Consider the following 19693-nt stretch of genomic DNA (forward strand, 5'->3'; position numbering starts at 1 on the left):
AATTAATAGCCTAAAGGGATTATAAAATTAATAAAAACAGTTTCTCTTCCCCACTTCCAGTTTACACTGAGTTACTCTACTCGAATATCAAATGCTGTATATATGGAAAATGTGGGAATAATGAAGACTTCTTGTTTGCCAGATTTGTATTTGGGACTGGGCTTCAATTTTGTGTGCTCTGTACCACTCTTCCCTAAAGGTGTGAGAGATGGCACTACAGCATAAATTAATAGAATGAGGGAAGGAGACAGTAATCCATATTTCAGGAAACGTTGGACCAAGAGATTATCAGGAAGTTAAAAAAGAAATATGTCCAAAGGGGTTAATAGTGAAATCCTTAAAAATTGCTAAAATAGAGAACATGACTAATAACTGCCTTAGGATTTAAATAAAATTTGCTTTGATGGGTGTTTTTCATGTATAGAGACTCTGATTGATTTGATCCATGTTATATGTGATTCTGTATGTATAGATAACATGTAGGATTTTAACTGAGTCTGTTGCACTTTGCCATTAAAAGAAGGATGAGGAAAAAATAAAAGATTTGCTAATAAAGTTCTTCAGATGGTGTAGCTTTTAGACACTCCTCCCGTGCCCTCCTAATCAATCCTCACTGCCAACATCAGAATATTTAAATATTTTCTTAGTTGAATTATTTATGACTTTGTCTTCCTTAGACTACAAGTGAAAAAAGCTGAATGAAAAATTAAATGGTTACTATTGAAATATTTACAGATGGAAAGATATGATGTTTGGGATTTGTTTCAAAAAAATGTGGTGGGAGACAAGTAGCTGGTGTTATAGTTAGGACAGGATTGGCCACAGGTTAATGTTTTGGGGGGCTGCATAACAGTACATGGGGGTCATTATTTTATTCTGTCTACCTTTATATATATATATATATATATATATATATATATATATATATATATAAAGATTTTATTTATTCACGAGACACACACACACACACACACACACAGAAAGGCAGAGACATAGGCAGAGAGAGAAGCAGGCTCCATGCAGGAAGCCTGATGTGGGATTGGGATCACACCCTGAGTTAAAGGCAGACGCTCATCCACTGAGCCACCCAGGCGTCTCTACGTTTTATATATTTAAAATTTGCTAAAACAAAACATTTTAAAGAACTGGATGATTACAATTAGTTAAAATATGTATGCATAAAGCAAAGACTGGAAAAAAACACAGAAAATTGTGGAGTTATATTAGTTGTTAGAGTAGATTAATTATGGGTGAATTAATTTTTTAAATTTCATTTAACATTATTCTAATTTTCTTTTTCAATAAATAAAAAATCCAAAAGGAAGAAAAAAACACACCAAAACCTCTTTGGTTAAGAACCAGTGGTGTGGTGGAGCTGGCTTGTTTCAGATTGAGAGGACTGATTGTCAAATTTTCAGGGATTTTGCATCCTGGTTGACATCATGTAGGTAACAAAATAGACCATGGTGGGAATATTGATAACTTAGAAATCAGCAAACACTAGCAATCAGTATGCACAAGAACCAGTTGTTAAACATTTACTAGCATACCACCGGTAAGACCTGTTATCAAATACTTTTCTGCCCAGAATTATCTGAATATCCTGAGATTAGAGGGTAGTTACTTATTAATTATATATATTAAATATTTTATTTAGTTATTCATGAGAGACATAGAGAGAGAGAGGCAGAGACACGGGCAGAGGGAGAAGCAGGCTCCGTGCTTCTCCCTCTCCAGGGAGCCCGATGTGGAACTTGATCCCGAGACTCTAGGATCACGCCCTGAACCAAAGGCAGACGCTCAACCGCTGAGCCAGCCAGGGTTCCCAAGAGGAGGATATTCTAAACTTTGTGAGATAATATATATCTAAGAGAATTTTTTAAAAAGATTTTATTTATTTCAGAGAGCACAAACAGGGGGAGCAGCAGAGGGAGGAGAAGCAGACTTGCTGCTGAGCAGGGAGCCCCACACGGGGCTCAATCCCTGGGACCATGACCTGAGCCGAAGGCACATGCTTAACCGACTGAGCCACCCAGGTGCCCCTACCTAAGAGATTATAATACAAATATGGCAACTGTGGAAATATAATGCTCAGTCAACTGAAAGGACTGTAGTTAGCTGTCAGCCTTCAGTATAAGTACCTTTAGGATCCAGCCCTAGCTTTCTGAGAGCACACTAAATTGTACACTTTAACAGGGTGAATTTTATGGTGCATGAGTTATATCTCAATAAAACTATTATTAAAAAATAGAAACAAGATAAGGATTCCAGTTACTACTTCTATTGTTAAATGTTTTTCTGGAAGTCCTATCTAATGTGATAGGACAAGAAAAATAAAAATATAGCTTTTGAAAGAGAGTTTAAAAAATCATTTGGAGACCATTTTGTTATATATTGAGGTAACTCCAAGAAAGGAGAAAAAAATTTTTTAAAGAGTTCAAGAAGGTGGCTATGGGGATGTATATACTTTATAGATATGCATGTAAACACACACATGCACACTCACACACACATACAAAAGTAATATATATGCCGGTTAGAAAAATATTTGATTTACAGTAATAGCAAAAGTTATGAAATACCTCTGAATAAACTGAATCTAAAATGTGTAGGAGCTTTCAGAGAAAACAACACAATTTTACTAAAATACATAAAATAGGGCAGCCCGGATGGCTCAGCAGTTTAGCGCCGCCTTCAGCCCTGGCGTGATCATGGAGACTCAGGAATGAGTCACACATTGGGCTCCCTGCATGGAGCCTGCTTCTCCCTCCGCCTGTGTCTCTGCCTCTTTCTCTCTCTCTGTGTCTTTCATGAATGAATAAATAAAATCTGAAAAAATAATAAAATACATAAAATAAAACTTGAATAATAGACACATATGTTCATGGAAGGGAAAATTCAATATCAAAAATAAGTCATTTCTTCATAAATTAATCTATAATTGGAATTCCAAACAAAATCAGAATAGATTCTTTGGACTTCAAATTGTTTCTGAAGTTCATCTGAAAAGCAGAAATGTGATAAAGGCAAGAAAACTTTGAAAGAAAGAAAGAGAAGAATCAGAAGGAGCAGCTGACACATGGGTAGAAAAAAGAATCAATAGAATGAAATAGAAAGCCCTAAAGCAGATCCATATACTGTGAAGTTTTAGTGTGGGGATTTAAGATGTAAAGATGGCATTTCAAAACAGGAAAGACAGGTTATTCAATAAATGTTGGGACAACTGGATATTCATATATGAATAAAATAATGCTTCTACAAAAACAACTTCTTTGTGGAAAATATTTCATTAAAAATGCTAAAATAAAAATCATATATTGGGAAAAATATTTGCAACATATTTGATTGACAAGGGCTTTATATTCCTAATTAATTATTTGTTTATTTTAAAGATTTTATTTATTTTTTCATGAGAGACACAGAGAGAGAGGCAGAGACACAGAGGGAGAAGCAGGTTCCTCACAGGGAACCTGATGCAGGATTAAATCCTGGACCCCAGGATCACGCCCTGAGCCAAAGGCAGACGCTCAACTGTTGACCCACCCAGTTGTCCCAATATTCCTAATTCTTTAAAGGGCTTTTATGAGTCATTAGGCAAGTGATGAATACCCTGGTAGACAAATGGACAAAAGATTTCAATAGTCATTTCACAAAAAAAGAAATGAAAATGACCATTTAAAATTTATTTTATTTTATTTTATTATTATAAATTTATTTTTTATTGGTGTTAAATTTGCCAACATATAGAATAACACCCAGGGCTCATCCCACCAAGTGCCCACCTCAGTGCCCGTCACCCAGTCACTCCCACCCCCCGCCCACCTTCCCTTCCACTACCCCTAGTTTGCTTCCCAGAGTTAGGAGTCTTTCATGTTCTGTCTCCCTTTCTGATATTTCCCACTCATTTTTTCTCCTTTTCCCTTTATTCCCTTTCACTATTTTTTATATTCCCCAAATGAATGAGACCATATAATGTTTGTCCTTCTCCGATTCACTTATTTCACTCAGCATCATACCCTCCAGGTCCATCCACCTCGAAGCAAATGGTGGGTATTTGTCATTTCTAATGGCTGAGGAATATTCCATTGTATACATAGACCACATCTTATTTAACCATTCATCTTTCGATGGACACCAAGATTCCTTCCACAGTTTAGCTATTGTGGACATTGCTGCTATAAACATCGGGGTGCAGGTGTCCCGACATTTCATTGCATCTGTATCTTTGGGGTAAATCCTCAGCAGTGCAATTGTTGGGTCATAGGGCAGATCTATTTTTAACTCTTTGAGGATCCTCCACACAGTTTTCCAGAGTGGCTGCACCACTCTGGAAATTTAAGAAATTAAAATTTCTTTGTTAATTTTCCCCATTCTCACTGGTGTGAGGTGGTATCTCATTGTGGTTTTGATTTGTATTTCCCTGATGGCAAGTGATGCAGAGCATTTTCTCATGTGCGTGTTGGCCATGTTGTGTCTTCCTCTGTGAGATTTCTGTTCATGTCTTTTGCCCATTTCATGATTGGATTGTTTGTTTCTTTGCTGTTGAGTTTAATCAGTTCTTTATAGATCTTGGAAACTAGCCCTTTATCTGATACGTCATTTGCAAATATCTTCTCCCATTCTGTAGGTTGTCTTTGAGTTTTGTTGACAGTATCTTTTGCTTTGCAAAAGCTTCTTATCTTGATGAAGTCCCAATAATTCATTTTTGCTTTTGTTTCTCTTGCCTTCATGGATGAATCTTGCAAGAAGTTACTGTGGCCGAGTTCAAAAAGGGTGTTGCCTGTGTTCTCCTCTAGGATTTTGATGGAATCTTGTCTCACATTAAGATCTTTCATCCATTTGGAGTTTATCTTTGTTTCTGGTGCAAGAGAGTGGTCTAGTTTCATTCTTCTGCATGTGGATATCCAATTTTCCCAGCACCATTTATTGAAGAGACTGTCTTTTCCAGTGGATAGTCTTTCCTCCTTTGTCGAATATTAGTTGACCATAAAGTTGCAGGGTCCACTTCTGGATTCTCTATTCTGTTCCATTAATCTATGTGTCTGTTTTTGTGCCAGTACCACACTGTCTTGATGACCACAGCTTTGTAGTACAACCTTAAGTCTGGCATTGTGATGCCCCCAGCTATGGTTTTCTTTTTTAAAATTCCCCTGGCTATTTGGGGTCTTTTCTGATTCCACACAAATCTTAAATTTAACAAATCTTAAAATAATTTGTTCCAACTCTCTGAAGAAAGTCCATGGTATTTTGATAGGGATTGCATTGAACGTATAAATTGCCCTGGGTAACATTGACATTTTCACTATATTAATTCTTCCAATCCATGAGCATGGAATATTTTTCCATCTCTTTGTGTCTTCCTCAATTTCTTTCAGAAGTGTTCTATAGTTTTTAGGGTATAGATCCTTTACCTCTTTGGTTAGGTTTATTCCTAGGTATCTTATGCTTTTGGGTGCAATTGTAAATGGGATTGACTCCTTAATTTCTCCTTCTTCAGTCTCATTGTTAGTGTATAGAAATGCCACTGACTTCTGGGCATTGATTTTGTATCCTGCCACCCTGCCAAATTGCTGTATGAGTTCTAGCAATCTTAGGGTGGAGTCTTTTGGGTTTTCTATGTAGAGTATCATGGCCAGTTAAAAATTTTAAAATTCTTTTTTTAAGATTTTATTTATTTATTCATGAGAGGCAGAGAGAGAGAGAGAGAGAGAGAGAGAGAGGCAGAGACACAGGCTCTATGCAGGGAGGCTGACGTGGCACTTGATCCTGGGTCTCCAGGACCAGGCCCTGGGCTGAAGGCGGTGCTAAACAGCTGAGCCACCCAGGCTGCCCAAAAATTTAAAAATTCTTTACTTGCAAAAGGGAACTCCTCATTACATAAAAGTTAAATATTATTTTTATATGTTACATTAGTAAAGATGAAAATGATTGAAAATACTCCATATTTTTAAGACTATAGAGAATCAGGAACTTCCATAAATTATTATTGGGAATAGAAATTAATACAGCCATTGGGAAGATATTTCTTCTAGGAATGTATTCATAGGAAATGTGCAGAAGGATGTTCAGTACAGCATGTTTACAGTATCAAAACACTCAGACGATCCTAAATGTTTGTCAATAGCAGATTCATTAAACAAACCCTGGTTCATCCATACAACTGAGCTCTAAAAGAATTGAAGCTAGATCTACATTTATTAACAGTGAAAGATGCCCATGAAAAAATTAGGTTGTTTAACAGTATTATAGAACTTCACTTATGTCAACATAAAATACACATCTTTATTTGTACATTAAAGAAAATTAGACAAAGTATAGAAATATAAAATATAGAAAATTAGATACAAGTATGCCTAAATAATAAGTGGAATATGTTGGCCAAATTACAAAAATGTCCAGCCATAAATCGAGCTTTATTGAAGGTTTGATAAAAAGGTTCAACAATGTCATTCAGCTGCTAGCTTTCCTGTCTTGTCTTTTGCCTTCAAAGGCAAAAGCTTCTTGAGAACATTATGTTAAGTGAAGTAAGCCAGACACAACAGAACAAATACTGTATGATTGCATTTATATGAGGTACTTAGAGTGGCCAAACTCATAAACGTAGAAGTAGAATGGTAGTTGCCAAGGACCTGTAGGGAGTGGGGAATGGGGAGTTGTGGTTTTATGGGTATAGAGTTTCTTTTTGCAAGATGAAAAGAGTTCTGAAGATTGGTTGCACAAAAATGTTAATGTACACTTTAAAATGGTTAAGATGGGGGGTGCCTGGGTGGCTCAGTTGGTTAAGCATCTGAGTCTCGGTTTCAGCTCAGCTCATGATCTCACCATCCTGGGATCTAGCCTGGCTTTGGGCTCTGGGCTCAGTTTGGCCTCTGCTTGAGGATTTTCTCTCTCTTCCTCTCTCCCTGACCCCCCAAACTCCACTCCCTGCTCACACACATGTGCGCTCTCTCTCAAATAAACAAAAGATCTTTAAAAGTGGTTAAGATGGTAAATTTTATGTATTTTGTACCACAATTAAAAAAAATAATTTCATTTTTTGAAAAGATAAAGGCCGCATCCCAAGGCTGGCTCCCCCTGGTGGTGGGAGGGTTGCTGGCACATGCAGGCCTGTGGGCTTCTGTCACTTGTCACAATCCTGGGCAGCTGCCTGTTCTTGAATCATGCACTATGCTGGCATCACATTCTAGGGACCTATTTGTAAACTTAAGGAGTAATTTTGGTTGTTATAATGATCGGAAATTTAGAGAATGTAGGCCAGAGATACTAGCTTCTGATAATGTATGGGACAATCCAATACAATTCAGAATTTTCCCACATCTTGCTTGACTTGTAATGTCCTACTTGACATTAATGTACATTGAAAAAAAATCCTGTTTATAATCTGAACCTAGTAGACCCTAACTGCATCATGTATATAAACATGAACTATTTTTTGCATGGTCTTAATATACACCGAACTTCAAGATGTGAGAATTATGGGTAAAGTGAGAGAAAATAGTACTTTTGTTTCATTTGGAACTTTACCAAGAGTCGTTCACTACTTCAGAAAATCATGTTTTCAACAACCAACACCATTTATAGTATTTGAGTTACCAGTTCACACTGCATAATGCAATTCACACTGCATATTTTATCCCTGAAATTGGGATGTATTCTATGATCAATGACATCTTAGATTCTATGAAATACGGTACTGAATATTAGTATGCATTTGTAGCTCTTGCTTTCATTTCTCGCCTGAATTCTTGTAACAGTCTCCCAACTGGTCCCTCTGCTTCCACGGTACAATCTATTCTCAACAGAGCAGCCAGATTTTTCTTTTTAAAATGTAGATCAGATCACATCACTCCTCTGCTCCAAATCATCTAATATTGCACCATTTTACTGAGAGTACAAGCCTTACAATGTTCTATGAAACCCTTTGAGATCTGGCTCTGTTACCTCTGTGGCTCATCGCCCGCTTCTGCTTTTTCTTCTATTACTAACCCCAATCCGCCTCACTGGCCACTTAAAGCACATACACCAGATAAGTTTCTGCCTTAGGGCTTTTGCATGGTCTATTCCCTCTACCTGGATACTTTCGCCCTAAATAGCTGCATGATTCATTCCCTTACCTCCTTCAAATCTTTGCCCCAGTGTGGCTCTCTAGTGAGACCTGCCTTGACCACTCTTTTATCTTTTTTAAAGGATTTTATTTATTTATTTGAGATAGACAGTGCGAGTGTGAGAGAGCAGGGGTGAAGGAGGGCAGGAGGAGAAGCAGACTTTCCGCTGAGCAAGGAGCCCTACATGGGGCTTGATCCCAGGACCCTGCCAAAGGTAGACACTTAACTGACTGAGCCACCCAGGTGCTCTGACCACTCTATTTTAAATTGCAACCTACTATCCACTTCCCTACTGCTCTGAACTCTGGTTTCGTTTTTTTCCCCAAAAAATACTTATTAACTTCTAATGTAATAACTAACTTACTTATATCATGTTGTTTGTTGTCTGTATCCCATCACCCTGTTAGAATGTAAATTTCATGAGGTAGGGATTTCTGTCTGTATCTTCAGTAAACTTAGGACAGTGCTCAATATATAGTGCTCAAAAACTATTTGTTGAATGAATGGTGACTCTGCCATTAGGTGCAAGCATCTAACTACCTCATATGTCTTCTTTTATTATTGTGCCCAAGCATTTACATGTTGAAATACATATCATGTTACAAGGAATTATTTTCTTATTATCTCTCCTTTATATTACAGTATAGCATTATATCATAAGTTATATCATAACATATGATCTATTGATTTAATAAGTCAGGATGGTAAAGGAGCATTATGAAATGTTTATTGCAATATCACGGTCTGGTTGTCAAGGTTGAGAACTGCAAAAGCCACTCCTGGAACTGTAAGTGGAGATAATCCCACCAAAGTGCCTGGCTGCTTCCTGGATGGGAGGGGTGGGGTGGATGTTGGGGAGACATCCACAATGTTGGTGACCAGGAGAAAACAAACTGCCTTTTCCAACTTTACTGTACTTCGATATTGTTTGTATCATTTTAATATTTTACAATGAGTATTCATTCTTTTTTGCAAGAATAATCTTAAGCAAGAATATTTGAGAGATGTTTTTATTTTAAAAACTACTGCAAAATAGAGAAAACAGATAAGCAAAAGAAAAAAAAATCAGCCATGATCTTGCTCTCTAGGGGCTAAGCACTTCTAACGTTTAACTTTTTAAGATTTTATTTATTTATTTGACAGAGCACAAACAGGGGGAGCAGCAGAGGGAGAGGGAGAAGCAGGCTTTCCGAGGAGCCAGGGGCTCCATTCAAGGACCCTGGGATCATGACCCCAGCCTAAGGCGAACACTTAACCTACTGAGCCACCCAGACGCCCCCTGACGTTTTCTTTTATAACCTTTGGTTTTTCAGTTATGGGTGTACATATTTGGATTTTTCCAGTGATGGGCTCTGGATAATTGGGGTCATATGGTTGGAGTTATCCTTTGTCAAGATTATTCTGGCAGCCCATGTTGGATTGGGGGTAAGGCTAGGTTGTAGCATAATGGTTCAGAAAGAGGGCTTAGACCAGACCAGTGTCTATGGGAATGGAAAGGGACACTATTTAGACATATTGTAAAGGAAACACTTGGGTGACTTAGCAAGCGATAAGTGTGTTTGTGTGTGTGTGCTTGCGTGCAAGAGCAGCAATGGTGTTTTTGTTTTGCATTTGTGCATTCCAGCCTTGTATTCAATAATACTAAAGATAAGGGAGGACCTTTTGTCTTTTTGTGGTTTCTCTCTCCCTCTCTCTTTTTAAAAAAAGACAAGCTGCATTTAAAGTGTGAAATTATATATATATATATACACACACACCTGTGAAACTATCATCATACCAAGACAACAAACGTATCCTTCATCCCCACAAATGTCCTCATACCTTTTAAATAACGCCCCCTCCACTCTTGTCTTTAGACTACTCATCTGTTTTCTTTCATGTTAGGTCAGTTTGCATGTTTGGGAATTTTATATAAATGGAATCATACAATACGTACTTTTTGTCCTTTGGCTTCTTTCACTCAACTTGATTATTTTGAGATTCATCTACTTTGTCGTATGTACCTCGTATTACTAAGTAGTATTCCATTGTGTAGATGCACCAAGATTTGCTTATCCATTCACCTTTTTTTTTTTTTATCCATTCACCTTTTGATGGACATTTGGGCTATTCACAATTTCATGCTATTACAAATAAATATAAACATTCATATAGGATTTTGTATGGATATATACTTTCATGTCTTTCAGATAAATACTTAGGAGTGGATTGACTGGGTCATACAGTGATTATTCCTTTGTTTAAAGCTTTGGCTCTACATCTAAAAGTGTCACTTTTATTTATTTATTTATTTATTTATTTATTTATTTATTTATTTATTTATTTTTGCTCACCATGACCAATTTAGTATTGTGGGGTTTTGTTTGTTTGTTTGTTTTAAGAGTTTATTTACTTATTTATTTATGAGAGACAGAGAGAGAGAGGCAGAGACATAGGCAGAGGGAGAAGCAGACTCCCTGTGAGGAGCCTGATGCTAGACTGGATCCCAGGACCCTGGGATCACGACCTGAGACAAAGGCAGACACTCAACCACTGAGCCACCCAGCTGCTCCATATTGTAGTATTTCTATTTTTAAATTACTAAAAGATCTAGCCCTCCCCCCCCCCCCCCCCACCAAATGATTGGGGAACAAAAATGAGACTCTGGTGGTCAACTAGGTATTTTTTTCTCTTTTGAATGAGTGTAGCTCTTACCCCATGGGGGATCGCATCGACTTGATAGAGTTCCACGGTGCCAAAGCCAATTCACTCTTCTAGGAGGTGGTAGTAAACACACAACCACACATAGAGGCACAGGGTAAGAGTGTGGGAAAGGAAGACAGCTGCTAACTGGTACTCATCCAAAGAAATGACTGTAATGGTGGAATTTCAGAGGCCATAGTGGTTATCATTTCTGGGCTAGGTGTGGATGTGGATGAACAAGTTAACTTTGATCTAAAAAACCAACCAACCTACAGGAATTCTGGGAGGTTGTCAGGAAAGAGGCAAAGAGCCCCAGAATGACAGGGATCCTGGCAAACCTGAGGAACTCACAGTAGCCTGTTCCAGTCTTGTGCCACTATCTGCCCTTTCACCCTGACCTTCTGTTTCCTGTTTTTATCCATTTTTAAAAACTGAAATCCAGTTCCTTTTAGTTTTTTTGTGTTAAAATATATACATAAAATTTACCATCTTAACCATTTTAAGTTGGTCAGTGGCATTAAGTACATCAATGATTATTGCACAACCATTACCACTGTCTGTTTCCAGAACTTTTTCATCATCCCAAACAGAACTTCAGTACCTCCAAACAATAGTTCCCTGGTCCTTTCGACTTTCTAAGAATTTACTCATTCTGGGTACCTCATATAAGTAGAATCATATGATATTTGTCTTTTTATACCTGGCTTATTTTACTCAGCATAATGTATTCAGGAGTCACCCATGTTGTAGCATGTATCAGAATTTTGCTCCTTTTTAAAGACTAACTAACATGACATTGTTAGTACATACCACATTTTGTTTATCCATTCATTTGTTGATGGAATTCATGTTATTTGTATCTTTTGACTGTTGTGAATAATGCTATGAATGTTAGTGTACATTTATGTTTGAGTCTGTGCTTTCACTTTTTTTTTGGATATATACCTAGGAGTAGATTTATTGTACCATACAGTAATTGTTTAACTTTTTACAGAACCACCAAACTCTTTAACACAGTGGCTGTACCATTTTACATTCTCACTAGCATTGTACAAGGTACATTTTTTTCACATCCTTGCCAACACTTGTTTTGTTTTTTAATAATAGTTATGATAGTGAGTGAAAAGTGGTATCTCATATGGTTTTGATTTGCATTTCCCTAATGAGTAATGATGTTGAGCATCTTTTCATGTGCTTAGTGGCCATTTGTATATCTTCTTTGGGGAAATGTCTATTGAAGCCCTTTGCCCATGTTTTTAAAAGATTTTATTTATGAGAGACACACAGAAAGAGAGGCAGGGACACAGACAGAGAAGCAGGCTTCATGTAGGGAGCCCGATATGGGATTTGATCACGGGACCCCAGGATCACGCCCTGGGCTGTAGACAGGCACTCAACCACTGAGCCATTCAGGCGTCCCCCTTTGCCCATTTTTGAATTGGGTGGGGTTTTTTTTTTTTTTGGTTGCTGTTGTTTTGTTATTGTAGTTGTTCTTTATATGTTCTGGTGATATGAATCACTTACCAGATATATGATTTGTAAGTATTTTTTCCATTCTGTGGGTTATCTTTTTACCCTGTTGATTGTGTCCTTCTTTCTAATTTTTGAAAAATGATTGTGCTATGACTTGTGATCTATGAGTACTGAACCTAGAAGACTAAGAATATGTGAAGAGTAAAGCGTTATAATAAAATAAGTTATTCTGATCCAGATTTCTGATATGGAAAAAATTTGATTGAGCTACCTAGAATTTTGGTATAAATAATAAACTATATCATACATTTATTTTAAACATGCATAATTTAAATATATTTACACATGTATATTTTACTATTTTAAAGACTATTTGCTGCTCTAGTGACTGTAATAAGATAACAGAAGTTGAGAATTTCCTTATCTTGATTTGTTACCTTACAATATACTCAATTAAAAAGGCAAAAAGCACAGAAACAAATGTCACCACCTCATAAAGTCTGTTTAACTTTTCTCAAAAAAATCATATTGTGAAATAAGCCTAGTATTATAAAAGGAGCATGAAACTGATATGTAGGGTTTAGTAGTTATAAGTGAATGACACTGTAAAAATCCTTTTGGATCAAAAAATAGGACACTGAGGTCTGTTTACTTAAGAAATAAGAATCACATATGGAAGTAGTTTGTGTCAGGCTGGTAGATCCCTGAGCTCTGCTTTGAGATACTGAAGGCAAGTATGTCTGTCCCAGGCACTCTTGCTAAGGCCTTGCGGGGGTGGGGAAGTGGGGGGTGGGATTTTTTCAGCTTCTCAAAAATGAGCAAGGTTTTTCCCCACCATAGGCCCTACCTGGCCTCTGGCAAGTCTTTACTATTATTGCATGGTTCTCAAACTTTGGCACTACTGATATTTTGGACCAGATAATTCGTTGTTGTGGGGGAGCTGTCCCGGGACTCCAGGATCACACCCTGGGCTGAATGCGGCGCTAAACCGCTGAGCCACCCCAGGCTGACCTTATTGTAGACTGTTTAACAGCATTACTGGTCTTCACCCCCTAGATGCCAGTAGGGTCTCTCAAATGTACATTAAAAACCTCCCCAGACATTATCAAATTCCCCAGGGGCAAAATTGGCCCCTGTTGAGACATAGTTCACTAACTGAACATTTACAATGTGCCAGGCATGGTGCTAAGAGGTATATATACATTATTTCAACTTTAATGTTTGTCCTCATTTTGCAGATAAGGAACTGAGCTTCAACAAGATTAGATAAATCATTAAAGGTGATACAGCAAGTGGATGGCTGAGCCAGAGTTTACATACAGACCAATCAGTCCCCACTTTGTTTTCAACAATCATGTACAGTTGCCTCCCAGGCAGTGGAGGATGGGATAAATTCCAGATCTTGCTTCTTTCATTAAAGACCTTTCCAAACCTATATTTCTATGCTTCTTACTGGATATTTCCTTTTGGTTTTCCTACCAGCTGTTTAAATTGGATATGCCTGAAACTAAAGTCAACATTTTGCTTTTTTTAAATCCCCCTCCCTTCTCCTATTATAAAAAAAGATTAGTTTATTTGAAAGAGAGAAAATCGCAATCAGATTCTCCTCCCACGACCCTGAGATCATGACCTGAGCCAAAATCAAGAGTCAGATGCTTAGCTGACTGAGCCACCTAGGCACCCTTCCCTTCTATTAATCATTCTTCCAATAGATATTAAACTTCTGATCTTTGACTCCTTTTTGTATTTTCATAAGCAGAATCTCATATTTTTGTACATCTTGTCCAAACTCTGTATTTCATTTCTAAAAAAAATATTTTTAATGATTAGTAATGAAATCCTAATCAAAACTCCAATATGAATCCTTTTGGAATATAAGAAGTTTAAGGTTCATCTGAAAAACAAAGTCCCTAAAAGGAGTCAAAGTTTAGAAAGACAAAAAAAAAAAAAAAAAAAAACAGTGAGAAGGAATTGCTATATTTATTTTTATTTATCAAATACATGTGGTTCTTTTTTTTTTTAAATAAATAACATTTTCTTTTAAGATTTTATTTATTTATTTATGAGAGACACACAGAGAGAGAGAGAGGCAGAGACACAGGCAGAGGGAGAAGCAGGCTCCTTTTGAATACAGGGAGCCCAATGCGGGACTTGACCCCAGGCCTCCAAGACCACGCCCTGGGCTGAAGGTGGCGCTAAACCGCTGAGCCACCTGAGCTGCCCAATACCTGTGGTTCTAATTAGATGTCAGACACTGTTCTAAGCACTATACAAATATTTATGCATTTAGTACTACATATGAGACATCAAAATAGACGATTGAACTATAATAAAGCATAAAGCAGTGTGATATTGGAATAGGAATAGAAAACTTGGCTAATGGGATTATATCAGGGTCAGGTCCTCTGGAATTAGAAGTGTACGAGATTCATTTGGGAGAAATGCCTGTGAAGGACAAGAGAGGTACAGCCTTCAGACAACAATTTAGGTCTAATACCTAAGCAAGGAGAGAGGGAAGAAAGGAGGATTGGGTAAGAAGAGCCTCAGACTTTTTTTTTTTAAGATGTTATTTATTTATTCATGAGCGACACACAGAAGGAGAGAGAGGCAGAGACACAGGCAGAGGGAGAAGCAGGCCCCATGCAGGGAGCCCGACGTGGGACTCAATTCTGGGACCCCAGGATCACACCCCAGACCGAAGGCTGGCGCTAAACCACTGGGCCACCGGGGCTGCCTGAGCCTCAGACTTTAATGCAATTTTTTAAAAGATTTATTTATTTATTTTAAAGAGAGCGTGTGTGCACGAGGGGGAGGGAGGGCAGAGGGAGGGGGAGCGCGTCGCAAACAGACCCCACTGAGCACAGAGCCCAAAGTGGGGCTAGATCTCATGATCCTGGGATCATGACTTGAGCTGAAATCAAGTGTCAAATGCTTAACTGACTGAGCCACTCAAGTGTCCCAGACTATATATAGTGCAATTCTAAGAAAATCTCAGTCAGGTCAATGGAGAGCTCTACAGACTGCCCACTCGATGAGTCTCATTTTGGATAGAACTGGTCCAGCTCTAGTACCCCCACCATGTTCAGTCATTGGGAACAGTCCAGAGAGAGCACAGTTTCAGTGTGAACATTGTAGTCGATCTTGGAGGTGTGGCAGCTAGAGATTGTGAGCCAACTACACTTCTCAAAACAGGCTCTCTCCTGAAGGGGCATGTGAGCAGTGCTCCTCTGTAGCTGCCAGAAGTCTGGTGTGAAGATTCAAGAACAGACTCATCTATATATGTGAAACTCATTTATAATAAATTAGGCATTTTAAATCAGTGGGAAAAGATGGACTGTTCAAATAATTGACGTTGAAACAACTGGCTATCCTTTTGGAAAGAATTAATTTAGATCCCAATGTCATATCATCCTCAATATAAGTAAAATCTGGATGGAGAAAAAAATTATAAAACATTTGGAGAAAAAATATCTTGAATGATCTTGGTGTGGAGAAGCCTCTTATGCAAAAGGCAACACCCAGAAGCCATAAAAGAAATGACTGAGAGAGATCTGATTAAATAAAAATTTAAAACTAACACGGAAAAAAGCATCATTAATAAAATTAAAAATTTTAAAATATTTGTATGATATGTAACAGGCAAAGGATTAATTGGTAAAATATATAAAGAGATCCTCCACATTGATATGAAAAGATAATCCAACAATAACAAAAAAAGTCGAGAAGGATATTGACAGGAAATCTACAGAATAAAGATGAGTGGCTAACTTACATAGGAAAAAATACTTCCACTAACTGATTATCAGGAAGTGGAAATTATTGAGCAAACCAGATGGGCAAAAATTAAAAATAATGCTAGTATATTTTTATCCTAGTATATAAAATATTGCAGTGTAGCTGGGAAAGTGACTATTTGGCTTTTTAGCCTCTAGGGGAAGTGGGCAAGAAAGAAATGGCTTAGAAATAGGTTTTAATGTAGTGAACCTTCAATATTTGCCATTTCACCAGTTAAGAGAATGGGAATGGTTGTACCAACTGTAGTATATTCTTGCTAAGAAAAACTTTATGTAGCAAATGAGTCAAAACTGATGTGGAAAGATTTCTCAAGATGAAAAACAATACACATAACCTGATTTCCTGTATATTAAAAAGAAAATGTAGCAGTTATCTCTGAGATTGGAGGAGGAATTGAAGTAGAGGAGGACCTTCAAGATGTACTCCATGCTTTGGGGGGACCTTGCTGGCTCAGTTGGCAGAGCATGTGACTCTTGATTCGGGGGTTGTAAGTTTGAGCCCCACATTGGGTGTGGAGATACTTAAAAATGGAATCCTTAAACAAGGATTTACTCTATTTCTGTATTATTTAAGTCATTTACATTAAACTCTTTTATTTCTTGAGAGATTAAAAAAGACATATTAAGCAATTACTGCCCCTCCTCCAAAAAAAACCCAAGAAAACCCTTACTCTCTTCTTTGTCCATGGAATCCATTTACCATTTTTTTACATAACAGCCTTTCATTTTTCTTTCTCCTCTATGCCCATAGCTGTCTTCCATTTCTATTACTTTGTACCTAGTTCATTGCAATGGCCTTCTAACTGATACACCTCCAGTTTTTCTTTACCCCAATCCTGCAGTCCACAGCCAACTTACTTTTTTTTTTTTTTTCCAACTTACTTTTCCTAAGACCAGGTTGACTTCAGTCATCCCTCTGCCTGAAAATCCTTTATGGATCCCCCAAAGAGTTCAGAGGGATGCTATCAAGTGTTCCATGGGAAAAGAGTTCTGTGGTCTGGTGAATCTGGGAAATGCTGTGATTAACACAGGTAAAGAAAGATTTCTTAAGAGTGAAATATCTAGACTTTAAAATGCCAGTGTGCTAAGGGAACTTCTAAGGCGGAGAGAACTGTGTAATTCTTCTCAATTTATTCAGCCACCCAATTCTTCTTCTGAATAATACTATTGACCTTGAGGACATACCTTGAGAAAAAAAATGTCTTAAAAGGGGAAAAGTTTATAATTATTCTTCTGGCATTAATGGCCTTCTGAACATGTTTTTTCTTTTTTTTTTTTTTATCATCTGGTATCTTCTACTGGTCAAAATGAGTTTCCTTCCTTCTTCCTTCAGGGGTCAATGCTAGTTCCTCCTCCTCCAGGGAGTTCTTCTTAATTATCTCAGTCTCTCTGAACTGTGGCTCTTACCACCAGAACTCTGATTAATTACAACTTCAGAACTCTCTGGTTAATTAATCTCCTCCTTTTCTTGGGCCCATTTTGTTTAACTCACCCGAGTAGAGCTAGGACTGTGTCTTATAATCTGCAGTACATATAACATTTAGCTGCTTGAGAATGCTGTGCATCTCCCCCAATGTGGGTGATACTTACCTTTGCACAAGGCAAGTATCTAGCTTTAGGTAAACCTATTACTTCTACCATCACAGAAAGCGATGAAAACAGCACTGTATTAGTTTCTTATTGGTGTTGTAACATATTACCACAAACTTGGTGACTTAAAACAACACAAATTTATTAGTTTATAGTTCTCTAGGTCAGAATTCTGCATGGTGGTCTCATTGGGCTAAAATCAAGATATTTTCTGCAAGGCTGTATTGCTTTTGGAGGCCATAGGGAAGAGTCCATTTCCTTGCTATTTCCTTGCCTTTTCTTGTCTTCTAGAAACCTCTGCATTCCTAGGCTCCTGGCCGCCTTCTTCCATCTTCAAAGCCACAAGGCTAGTTGAGCTCTTCTCACACCATATCACTGCCTCCTGTTTGGACATTCAAGGAGCCCTGTGACAAATTAGGCCCACCTGGAGAATCTAGACTAGCTCCCTATTTTTTTTTTTTATAAATTTATTTTTTATTGGTGTTCAATTTGCCAGCATATAGAATAACACCCAGTGCTCATCCCGTCAAATGCCCACCTCAGTGCCCGTCACCCAGTCACCCCCACCCCCCGCCCTCCTCCCCTTCCACCACCCCTAGTTCGTTTCCCAGAGTTAGGAGTCTTTCATGTTCTGTCTCCCTTTCTGATATTTCCCACTCATTTTTTCTCCTTTCCCCTTTATTCCCTTTCACTATTTTTTGAATTCCCCAAATGAATGAGACCATATAATGTTTGTCCTTCTCCGATTGACTTACTTCACTCAGCATCATACCCTCCAGTTCCATCCACCTTGGAGCAAATGGTGGGTATTTGTCGTTTCTAATGGTTGAGGAATATTCCACTGTGTACATAGACCACAGCTTCTTTCAGTTGATTTGCAACTCTAATTCCACTATGTAACCCTAATTCCCTTTGGCCACATAATTTAACATATTCACAGTTACCAGGGATTGGGAAGTGGACAACTTCAGGAAACCATTATCCTGCTCAGCACAGGCACTCTTGCCCAAAAATCTAAATTGAAGGTTTGTATATAGGTGGTAGGGGGTATGGCAGCAAGTGGGAAAAACATTTTGTGATAATACACAACTCTTTTCTTTCTTTCTTTTCTTTCTTTCTTCCTTTCCTTTCCTTTCCTTTCCTTTCCTTTCCTTTCCTTTCCTTTCCTTTCCTTTCCTTTCCTTTCCTTTCCTTTCCTTTCCTTTCCTTTCCTTTCCTTTCCTTTCCTTTCCTTTCCTTTCCTTTCCTTTCCTTTCCTTTCCTTTCCTTTCCTTTCCTTTCCTTTCCTCTCTTTTCAAATACAGGGAGGCTCTGCTGTGAGATCTTTGGCAAGTCACTTGAGTCTTAAGACTCCACATTTTTCGCTAAAATGAAAATTGCCACTGTTTGCTGTTCGTTACGTGAAATTATTATGGAGACGGGTTTAGCTTAGAGCATGACAAATTTGGGCAAAAAAGGGTTTAGCTTAAAGCATGACAAATAGGGCTCAAAAAGTTCTTGATGAATCTTGATGAGGAGGGTGGGCGAAGTTCTCTGAATGACATCTGGAGATAGTTTGAGAAATTTCCAGAGAAAAAAAAGAGTGAAAAGCGCCTGCCCTTGAATGAAGTTAGAGGTTGAAAATTGTAGCATAAAGGAATCAAGTTACATCGAAGCTGTTGAAGCTAGCTGGCTTCGACAAAGGCAAAGACCCAGATTTAAAAAAAAAAAAAGAAAAAAAAAGAAAAAAAAAGGCGAAGCGAAGAGGCTCCTTAGGAGACACCCAGGTGACAGTGGCTACAGATCCAAACGGCCTTTGTGGGCAAAGATTATCCTTTGAGAAATTCTGTCCCTGCTTCGTTCAAGGCCATACATATCGTAGTTGTATCACAATCACTTGGCGAATAAATAAATGAATTGAAGTATGGTCAGGAAAGGAAAAGCAGACCGCCGCAGGTTCCACCGAGATTTGAACTCGGATCGCTGGATTCAGAGTCCAGAGTGCTAACCATTACACCATGGAACCGCCACAAGCGCACGGGCGCCCTCTGCTCTCTAATTCTTAGAGAC

At 38.0% G+C, this 19693-nt stretch overlaps 1 long non-coding RNA gene and 1 other non-coding gene across 2 annotated transcripts in view; one reads left to right on the forward strand and one right to left on the reverse strand.

The window, feature by feature from the left end:
* Positions 1-13686, forward strand: part of LOC125754021 (uncharacterized) — a 71120-nt gene extending 57434 nt beyond the window's left edge. The window contains exon 4 of the long non-coding RNA XR_007407245.1: positions 13499-13686. This is a non-coding gene — a long non-coding RNA (uncharacterized LOC125754021). The remainder of the gene's footprint in view (positions 1-13498) is intronic.
* A 5891-nt stretch (positions 13687-19577) lies between these two features.
* TRNAQ-CUG (transfer RNA glutamine (anticodon CUG)) lies at positions 19578-19649 on the reverse strand. Its single transcript has one exon. It is a non-coding gene; the product is annotated as a tRNA-Gln (tRNA).
* Between the last annotated feature and the right edge of the window lie 44 nt (positions 19650-19693).

The sequence above is a fragment of the Canis lupus genome, chromosome 30 (assembly GCF_003254725.2).
Source record: "Canis lupus dingo isolate Sandy chromosome 30, ASM325472v2, whole genome shotgun sequence".
Classification (NCBI taxonomy): Eukaryota; Metazoa; Chordata; class Mammalia; order Carnivora; family Canidae; genus Canis; species Canis lupus.